Here is a 10,173-nt window from a genome sequence, read left to right on the forward strand (position 1 = left end):
TAAATGTACAAAATGGCCCATCTCTACTATTCATTATCTTTGCTGTTTTTATATTATTGCAGTTTGAAACATTCGTAATTCAAAGGCTACAGAAGGGGTCATTAACCTTATACATACACATAACTGAATTTAAAAATGAACAGAGTAATTGATTGAAATAAAATTGGCAAATCAAACACACCTACAACATGCTTGTAAATGATCTTATACCTATCAATAAATTTTAAATTTAGATTGAAAATTTATTTTTAAACTGACTTGTATAACAAATTTTACAATGTTTATATTCTGTCACTAGTTCTGATTGTTTCTCTGTTTAATTATTGACTCCACCCAAAGGCTTGTGTACCTTACCTAATAATGATTTCATGGTTGAGCTAGCAAGGAAGCTAACCAAATAATCTACATTTAGCTTCATACTCGTTGGAATCTGCTGTAACGTTAAAAAAAATATGGACTTGATAATGTGTATCAGCATTTCGTGTGTATTTTGATAAACATGATAAACATGACATCTAAACAGACCATCGAGGTGACATACGAAGACTGTCGACGGTCATATAACCCTATATAAACATAGATAGAAATAGAAAGCAAACACGTGCAATTGTATATTTTTATAGGTTTGTTTGATATCACATGCATCATTCTTATAAGTTAAATAGATATGACTGTTAACATTAATCATCGCTTTCCCTGTATAAGCATACGATTCGTGTTGTGTGGATCGAATTAGTCAACGAAATGGTTCAACTTTGATTCACTTTCTCTGTTGACATCCTTTTCTTTTCGATAGCTGAACATGCGATAAAATAATAAATAATAAATTGATCAGCATAATGCATGACATACGGACATGAAATACAAATGTATATAAAACCATTGTTTTTAAAGTATTCGTGTGTTCGGAATTTCCCTTTAAGATAATTAATCACCCAGTTCATTTATTAGATTTTATACGATAAATTTGGTTTATAGTTTGATTTAGAAGAAACATCGAGATAGCTAGATAATACAATTAATTATCTAATTGCTACCACAATTTTATATAAATTAGTACAAAAATGTATTGTAATTTTCATTGTTATTAATAAATGTATCAGTATTACAAACCTAATCTTGAATTCTATCCTAATTCTATCCTATTTCTGGAATTTTGTTTAGATATTCAATTGTGACGTCACTTTGTGCGTTGATTCTTAGGCTAACTCGGCTGTAACTTTTAATGTGCTGGTTAATGTTGTATTTATATATATATTCGTTTATTTTGTAATTAGTCACCACTTCGGTGTTATCATGTATATCTATTACTAGTATGTAGTCATTTTTTAACTTTTAATGTGCTGGTTAATGTTGTATTTATATATATATTCGTTTATTTTGTAATTAGTCACCACTTCGGTGTTATCATGTATATCTATTACTAGTATGTAGTCATTTTTTTTAATTTACTGTTTGCAAAAGTATGAAGTATTCTAAATGATAAGGATGTGCTTATTCCAGGCAGAAAACCTTGGCCGTATTAGGCACAACTTTTGGAACTTTTGGGCCTCAATGCTCTTCAACTTTTTAACTTTTTTGGCTTTCGAACGTTTTTGATCTGAGCTTCACTGGTTAGTCCTGTGTGGAAGAAACGCGTATTAAATTATAAACCTGGTACTTTTTGATACCTGTATGCTAACATTCCCATGAAAATTTTAAAATTGTTTGTACGTACATTGAACGACAAATTTATGTGACGTATAAAATTTTCTGACGTCAGACACTCAAATCAATAAATGTGTTCGTAGATAGTAGATGTTTTTGTGTTCTGTTAAATTGTTCCTTTTAAAATTGTTAAACGATGAAGACTGATGTACCCATATTTTGACTATTATATTTATTGTGTCTGTTTATTTAACTCATCAATGTAAAAATATCGGAAATTGATGAGACTGTCATTAAAGTGAGAGGGTTAGCGCTATAGAACCAGGTTTAATCCACCATTTTCTACATTTGAAAATGCCTGTACCAAGTCAGGAATATGACAGTTTTTGTCCATTCGTTTTTGATGCGTTTTGTTATTTGATTTTGCCATGTGATTATGGACTTTCCCAATTGATCTTCCTCTAAGTTCAGTATTTTTTTGATTTTACTTTTTGATAGCTATTATTCGTGTTTAATCTATCCTATATGTTCTCCCATTTATTTGTATTGTAGTCCTGTCATGTGATGTTAATTTAAACATTGTCATAAAAGCGGGAGGTTTGGCTAGTCACAAAACCAGGTTTAACCCACCATTTTTTTTTCTCTTAAAATGTCCTGTACTAAGTCAGAAAAATGGCCATTGTTATATTATAGTTCGTTTCTGTGTGTTACATTTTAGTGTTGTGTTTCTGTTGTGTCGTAGTTATCCTCTTATATTTGATTTTTTTTCCTCAGTTTTAGTTTGTAATCCGGATTTATTTTCTTCTCAATCGATTTATGAATTTCGAACAGCGGAATACTACTGTTGCCTTTATTTCCTATAATTTTTTAACAGTTTTTTTCCCATTTTTTGGCAAAAAATCACAAGTCTCAAGTTTGAATTTTGTATATATTTAGATAAGAAATTATCACCATCATCTATTTTTTATATAGATTAGACCGTTGGTTGTCCCGTTTGAATGTTTTTCCCGAGTCATTTTTGGACCCCTAAAAGCTTACTGTTCGGTGTGAGCCAAGGCTGGTTGTTGAAGACCGTACTTTGACATATAATGGTTTTTCGTTTACAAATTGTGACTTGGATGGAAAGTTGTCTCATTGGCACTTATACCACATCTTCTTGACATAATTTTCTTCTCTTTTTATATTTCTATACTTTTTCCGTTCGATTTCCACAATATGATAGCATACCCCTAATTTAATCAAATTAAAAAAATCCTAGTTCAAATATAAAAAAGAAGATGTGGTATGATTGCCAATGAGACAGCTTTGCACATGCATTAGACCAAAATGACACGATAACCAACAACTAAAGGTCACTGTACGGTCTTCAACAATGAACAAAGCCCATACACGGTTCTTTTCATAAGTGAATATAACTCAATACTTTGAAGTAAACATTCATTTTGTAAAAAAATATTTCCATACTCCTAACACACGGCTGGTAATCTACACACGCAGAACATTTGGTTCTGCAATGAAAACCGTGAGAGGATTTTCCGGTTGTGCTTGAGTGGAGTAATTGTCACCGCTTCAAAAGGTATGTACATTTCTAAATCTCAATTTTCTTATTCAACTGATCAAAATATTGAAAATCAGAGAATGCTATGCTGTGGTGAATACTTTAACGAAGAAATACATGTATCATTTACTGTTGTACGTAGAGTTGAACTCTTACAAAATAAGTTGCCCCACGAGAAATCGCCGACCTACAAGTTCAAATTTAGTTTTTTTAAGGGCAATGGGTATGCATGTTGTTTTTGGCGGCGTGTACGCTGTCCGGTGTTGATAGACGTCTTAATAATTCCAAAAACTACATTTTTTCATTAAGTCATGCGTGAGGGGATCGATTCTGATTGAGGACATCGTGAATGCGTGAGGGGAAGTACAGAATTTTTTTTTAATCTTTTGCTTTGTGACTTTTGTTGACTCAATACATGTGATCAATGCTGATTAAAAATCATCACAGATTTGTCCTTATACTTTAACAGATGTAAACTGATCACTGTTTCAATGAAATCAAACTATTTAAAATTGTTTGCTCGAATTCAGAAAATGCCATTATTCAAAGGTAAAAGGAAAAGAGGACAAAAATTGACTCTCTACAAAAAGCCATGGAGATAAAAGTTATCCCCGTCCTCGAAGCGAACTAAACCCTGTGGGAGTAGTCCTGTCGTCAAATATACGTCACAGAGATCACCACATATATTAAAGAAAAGTATATCGCCGATCAAAACTTCAACACCTATATATATTAGACGTAATCTGTTCACCCAAAATCACGAAATTTTCGAAACAAAAAGGGCAGATATACAGAATTTATTATTCACGAACATCGATGTAAGCCAAGATACTGAATCTCGAGGAAGACCATAAGGAAGAGCATGTATTAGACAACGAAGAAGACATAGAAGAAGTCACAGAAGAAGACCACGTAGTAGACCACGAGAAAGACCACATGGAAGACATTGAGGAAGAAAGTGCTTTAGATAAACTCTCAGACGAAGGGAAAAGGGAAAGATTTTTGATTTTTTTCATTAGTGGACGTTTTCTTTTAAAACAACATTGCATTCGACCTGTTTTTGGACATTGTTGAGTGGTTGAAAAGGACGAATCAAGACGAATGAGATACTCCCCAACATCTCTGCAGTATTTTTGGTTATCGTTGACAACATTTTTTGTTTTTATTCTTCGTGAAACATATTATTAAACCCTAGGTTCCAACAATTTATTTCAATATCAATCTCAGTGATTTTTTCAGCACACATTATGTGTTTTTTCAGGAACAATGTAGCCTTATTTAGGTGAGTTTCAACGACTCATAGCTTGAATATAAAGGTATGATTTGTACTTCCCCTCACGCATTCACGATGTCCTCAATCAGAACCGATCCCCTCACGCATGACTTAATGAAAAAATGTAGTTTTTGGAATAATTAAGACGTCTGACAATCCCGGACAGCGTACACGCCACCAAAAACAACATTCATACCCATTGCCCTAAAAAAAACCTTGTAGGTCTGTAAATAGAACCATTTCAAAATTGAAATGTCACTTTTTTAGGCAATTTCTCGTGAGGCAACTGTTTTTGTAAGAGTTCAACTCTACGTACAACAGTAAATGATACATGTATTTCTTCGTTAAAGTATTCACCACAGCAAAGCATTCTCTGATTTTCAATATTTTGATCAGTTAAATAAGAAAATTGAGATTTAGAAATGTACATACCTTTTGAAGCGGTGACAATTACTCCACTCAAGCACAACCGGAAAATCCTCTCACGGTTTTCATTGCAGAACCAAATGTTCTGCGTGTGTAGATTACCAGCCGTGTAACAACAAACTGATTATATAGCTGTTTAAGTTACCTGTGTACATGCCATTTTGTCTCAGATTAAAGTTGTCTTTTCGACAATTGTTTTAATCTTTAACAAACAAGTCTGGATTATGGCAGTTGTTTATCATTCGTTTGATGTGTTTGAACTTTTGATTCTGACATTGAATTGTGGCTGTCGTTTGTTAATGTGGTTCATTAGTGTTTCTCGTTTCTCGCTTTTTATATAAATAAGACCGTTGTTTTTCCGGTTTAAATTGTTTTACTGTTCGGTGTGAGCCAAGGCTTCAGGTTGGGGCCATTCTTTGACCTATAATGGTTTACTTTTGACAAATTGACAAATTGTGACTTGGATAGATAGTTATATCATTGGCACATACCACATCTTCATATATCTTATTTGGCCTGGTATGAGCTGAAAATAGACAACTTTGCCAAACTCATTCAAGTTTTAATGTCACTACCAAATAGTATTATACTATGTGGTTGTGTCTTAATTCATTAGCGACACTGTTTCTTGGTTTAGGATTTTTTAATTTCCAGATCATTCGTCTTATCTGATTTCAAATCGTGTCATATAACCTTTTGGAAAAAATCGACCGATTTGAATGCCATGTGACCCAAGCATTGCAAGAAATATTAGCTTGTGGACGAACAGCATTGCGTCGTCTTAATTTAATGTGATCCAACCTTGATTTGTTTGTTAGGATTGGATTGGTCAGGTTTGCACAAAGGTGAACTACTGTAGCCTTTTATATAAATTAGACCTACATGTATAAGTCTTTAAAATAAAATTTGGTATGTAATTCTCAAATTTCTTCAAAATCATACTAAGTACATAACACGGTTAATTAAAAACAGTAAATAAATAAACATAACTATATACAATAACAAAAATACAAAAAAAAATGCTCAGAAAATCGAACAGTACAGATGTTAGTAAAAACACGTGTTGGTCTGAACATACCGGTATGCATTATGGCCCGTTAGAATTATGATCAGAAACATCAGATTTTCTTATTCTTCTGCATGTTTTATTATCGAAATGATCCCACATTGCTGATTTAACTAATCTCCGCTTGCGTCCAATGATATTGTCGCTGTAAGTTCCTACTGGTATATCAAAATACATTTTATTGTCTTTAAAATCCTAGATGAGTTGGAAAGTACTACCACAGTCATCATTATTGGAACCAGGAAAAATAACGTAGTTGATCCTGTCCGTGGGCAACATATGCCTAGATGGATAGTAGACTTCAGTTCGATGATGCAATGGTCCATTAGATAACCCAGTGCTTGTAGGATAATGTGGTATAGGATCATCTCGATGAACAAATCGCCAACTTTTTGTAACAAGTCTGTTATGTTCAAGTGCATACTGACTATTTCCGACTTTTGGCATACCAAATGTATATAATGAAATTTTCTCGTCTTTAATAATATGATTATATATAAGGCTTGCACTTGCTATTGATGCAATAACACCTCCTAGGGAATGGTCAGTAATCAAAATATTGTAATTTGGATAGCTTGAAATTTATTTGTTCCTTCAAAGTTGTAATTACACAAGGGAATATTCTGTCGTGAACTTCTTTGAAATATTCTTGGACTTCACCATTACCGTTGCCTCCCGAGACTTTAGATGAAAACAACACAGACTTCATTTCATCTGGGTACAGTTTAAACTCAGTACTTCCCTGATATGCAAAAACAATAACATTACGCTTTTATGATATCATAACAGTAGCTACACATTCCCAATAAGCGAGTAAGGATAAGTCCTCACAGTGACGACCAATCCATTCGACTATTTCAAAATCATTCATTTCTAACGAATTTAAACATGTACGCGCACCAGTGTGATCGTATATAGTATCGAATTCATAACAGTGTGGCTATGGACATTGATTGGCGCACTTTAATATCCTATTGACTGGGACAGATTAGGTGAACGTTTGTCTATAACGCCCATTGCTCACGACGTCCTTAATATAAACATTTAAACCGTGGGGTCACCAAAGGTTCTCAACGCCTATATAAAATAATTCGAAATACTAATCAGGAATTTGTGCTTTGATTTATATTGATTAATTAAACGTCCTTTACTTGTGTTTTTGTTATGTTTCGACAATCAATTTTCATAATAAGGTATCGCAAAGCCATGTTCTTTCAGAAAAAAGAATGACTTACTGAATGTATGTATTGATTGATTATCTTTTTCGGATTTAACAATTGCGATTGTCGAGTTATGTAATCTTTTAACTTTTATCTGGTCTAATTTTATTTTAGAACGAATGAATAATTCACTTTCAAAAGTTGTGCAAATACGAAACATAAAGACAAAATATACTTCTGCCCTGTCTTTTTCGTACTTGAAAGTTATTGGATAGTAAGAAAGCTATTTGGATTAAACCTTGTGAAATTTGCATGCATTTACGTTATGGTATTGGCTAAATGTATCATTTGGTGTATATAGGAAACTTAAACCGTTCTGCTATACTGCTACTATACTTGTGAAAAACACTTGGCAACAGAAACGCATTCATCTTATCTATATAAAAAAATCGACCCAATTTACATAGAAATGGACGTCTTCGTGCATTTGTGATCGCAAATAAAATATGTTCCGGACCTTATGAGTATTTGGACCATACGTGTATGGTTGGACCATATTAGTATGCCCTTATGGTCATGATATATGCGTATGGTCCAAATACTCATATGGTCCGGAACACATTCATGATATTCTGTGCGTTGTCGGTCGTCTATTAATTTTTTTCTTTTGTTGATGGATTTGACGTCTTTCTGTGAGTGATTATTTGTTCATGACTTAAAACTTACTTGCAAATAATTTAAAAACAAGACTTGATTTATAAAAATGTCCAAACAAACCATGATTTTTTTTTAAACATACATCACATCCATTGCAAAAGGCTAAAATTCGCCAGGTCTTTAATTTCAACTAAGTGAGTTGACTAAATTAATGTTGCGGACCATTTTCCAATTTCCATGCGGTATCCCTATTTTTTTTCTCGCTCATCTTTTATGTTTGTTTTTTTCATCCCAAGACCTCTTGGAGCTTTCATTCTATAAAGTGTGTATTTTGCTAATGATCGAAGGCCATACGGGGACCTATAGCTTGATAACGCCTGTTGGTCCCTGGAAAGAATGTGTCTGATTGTCTATCACACTTCATATTCTTATTTTAACATGCAGTTATATCTATGATAAGAATGAAAATTGAATTGTCATTGAGACAAAAACCCAACAAAAGAGCAAAAAAAAAAAGAAAAAAAAAAGCCCAAGGCAACATGTAGATCTTTCGTATCAAGGGAATTGCTATAAATATATTTATTTCAGGTTAATAGTATTAGGCCATACTCAAGTTATAAAATAGATCTTGTCGTCAACTTTTGCAACCAGCTTCTATGTTTCTATTTGCACTGTTCATCTTTTTTGGGCTTCGACTTTTCCATTGGACAGACAATTTTGTTTTCGACTGTTTTAAAAAGATGCATTTTTTTACAAAATCATACAAGTAGGGAGTCTCTGGCCTTTGGTAGTGTTGTATGTTAATTAATTAATGTTTGTTTATTTATTTGTTTAGGAAATAAGTATGACGTACATTTTCACTGAACTAGGACACTTTTTATATTAGTTTTTCGATATCGCTCGGGCAAAAATAATCACGAATATAATGCCTACCCATGTTAAAACTACAATAAAGTATAGTTTGCATCAATTATTTCTTGAACCTACCATTTTTTTTGTCTGTGTTGGATTTGTGTGGCATTGAAAAAAACCGGGTATAAACTACACAGTGCAGCTTCCAACAAGAATACAAGATTTATTGATTTTCAAAATGCGACCAAAATTAAAAATTTGCTCGCAGCGGAAAAAATTCAACAGTTTGATTTTCATTTAAATAAAATAATTTTTATGATTTACACACCGTTACTTTTTCCAATATAAATATTCGAACTATTTTGTTTGTTGTTTCCTTTATAAATTTACATCATTTTTAAAAAGACCACGCGTCTTCGATATTTAGAAGACTATAAAAGCGATGTTCATTATCTTTCTTCTGCTGTAAGTTTAATTTAGTTATTTTGTGTCATAATTGCCATCTCATATGTTTTAAATTTGAATAAAGAAGATTCAGGTTGTCTTATACGTCAATGATACACAAAACAAAAAACGATAACAAATAAAATAAGGTGCAACATTCATTCTCCATGAAAAGAATACATCACATGGATGTAATTTTTGTAAGAAAAATACCAATTTCGTGAGAAGTTGTGTGTTGGACTTCATGAGCCAAGGCAAACTGACAAATATCTGAATGAACGAATCGATTTATGGTATATAAAAAAAAACAAAGCCCACATGGTTAGCATTGAATAAATAGAAGGCCACTCTTAAATGATCACAACGTAGAAGTTTTTGTTCTCTTAATCAATAAGATATTTTCTGAAATAACGCGGGTCACTATTAACTTAAAAGTTTTTTTGTTTTTTTTTACCATGAATAAACTTTTGTTTTTATTATTATTATTTATTGATATCAGCTATGGACATTAATATTCTTAAAAGTGAAACTGTTGTAAGTGATGGTATAACAATTATTTAAAATAAATTCCTTAAATGATTTGTAAAAAGAAAGTTTCATTTTATGTATCAAAATTTGTAACAAATGATTATTTAAATCCCCACTTGAAGGCCTCCGATAGACTGAGTGAGCATAAAATCATCGCCCACGACAAACAAGTTAAAGGTAAACTTTTTCAGTACAATAACTAATAAACGTTTTACTGTCGACCACACTGTTATGAATTTCGTTCTATACGGAATAGCTGATAGTTTAAGTAGGTAGCATATACGCCTTAGCAGGATTGTATTCACTATACAACTGTGGTTCAGGACAATTCCAAACATCTGTAATTACCTGATCCGTGTTGCATTGATTATAGGGCGTTTCAGATCCTGTTGCATGACACTGCTCATCTAATTCACATCATTTACAGTTATCCCACCAAGATGACCGCTGAACACAATATTCACATCCCTTGTTTGTATGTGTATCGCAGTCTTCATATCCAAGTACAGATGTATTGAAAATTGATAATATCAAAATCATAATGCGTACACATCCCATACTC

Source organism: Mytilus edulis, chromosome 6, assembly GCF_963676685.1.
Source record: "Mytilus edulis chromosome 6, xbMytEdul2.2, whole genome shotgun sequence".
Classification (NCBI taxonomy): domain Eukaryota; kingdom Metazoa; phylum Mollusca; class Bivalvia; order Mytilida; family Mytilidae; genus Mytilus; species Mytilus edulis.